This window comes from Austrofundulus limnaeus, unplaced genomic scaffold, assembly GCF_001266775.1.
Source record: "Austrofundulus limnaeus strain Quisiro unplaced genomic scaffold, Austrofundulus_limnaeus-1.0 Scaffold579, whole genome shotgun sequence".
Lineage (NCBI taxonomy): Eukaryota > Metazoa > Chordata > Actinopteri > Cyprinodontiformes > Rivulidae > Austrofundulus > Austrofundulus limnaeus.
In genome coordinates this window covers 61,121-62,079 of record NW_013952981.1, presented here as the reverse complement: position 1 = coordinate 62,079, position 959 = coordinate 61,121, and positions in this window count along the sequence as shown.

Here is a 959-nt window from a genome sequence, read left to right as displayed (position 1 = left end):
AGTTCCACGTGCACGTAGTTCAAGAAACCCGGAACCTCGTCGCCCGTCGACTTAAACTTACTCCGTATCGCGYCGCGAGCCCGCTCGGCGAAAGCGAGCAGGTCGGTCTCTACGGCSTCGGAGGAAGACAGCTCGCCCCTGTGCTCGCTCGACACGTCGCCGTCGACGCGATCRTCGCTCGGTCCGTAGCCCACCGACACCATTACGCTGTCCGTGTCGCCATAAATGACGGGACATTCGTGTCTGTAAAACGAGGACACGCACTTGTTCACCACCGCAATCTGCCTTCGCCCGTGCCCCGATATCAACGGGCCACACGGATGAGGAGCAGTGCCGTAGAACGCGTTGGCCAGCACTTTACATTCGCCCTCTTGTAGCTTATAGTATACGCGCGCGCTGGCCGCGATGTCCGGAGACTTGAGCTTGCGTTTAAATTCAGCGCGCTGGTTCAAATAGTGCTCCACGGACGACGCGAACACACCGGGCGCTCTGCGAAACGAGCGCGAGTCGTCGTCGTATTTGAGGATCAGCGACGCGTACTTGAAACCCTCCACGTCCCAGCGGTAGCACACCCAGCCGCTGAGGTCGTGAGGAAACGCGCTGGGTGGCCAGGGCACGGTGGTTTCCGGCGAAATGTTAAGCGCGCACATGATCGAAGGATACATACTGGCGAAGTCGAACGACAGCTCGAGTCCCATTCCCGGTCCGGAATAGTGTAGTCCCGTGAGTGGGTCGCACACGGCMCCTCCTATCCACGACATAGAGCCGTCGGTGTCCGATGACCATTTCACATGCGTCTTTTCATCGGCTCCTACGGGTCCTGCCCAAACGCGGCGCGTGTCCAACGCGAACTTGAGCTGAGGCATTTGGACCGAGTRGATGCTTTGCACGAACCCGCCAAACACGTCGCCTCGGCCGTGCACGATAACGTCGATGTTGAGCGTGGTCCTGCATCTGTG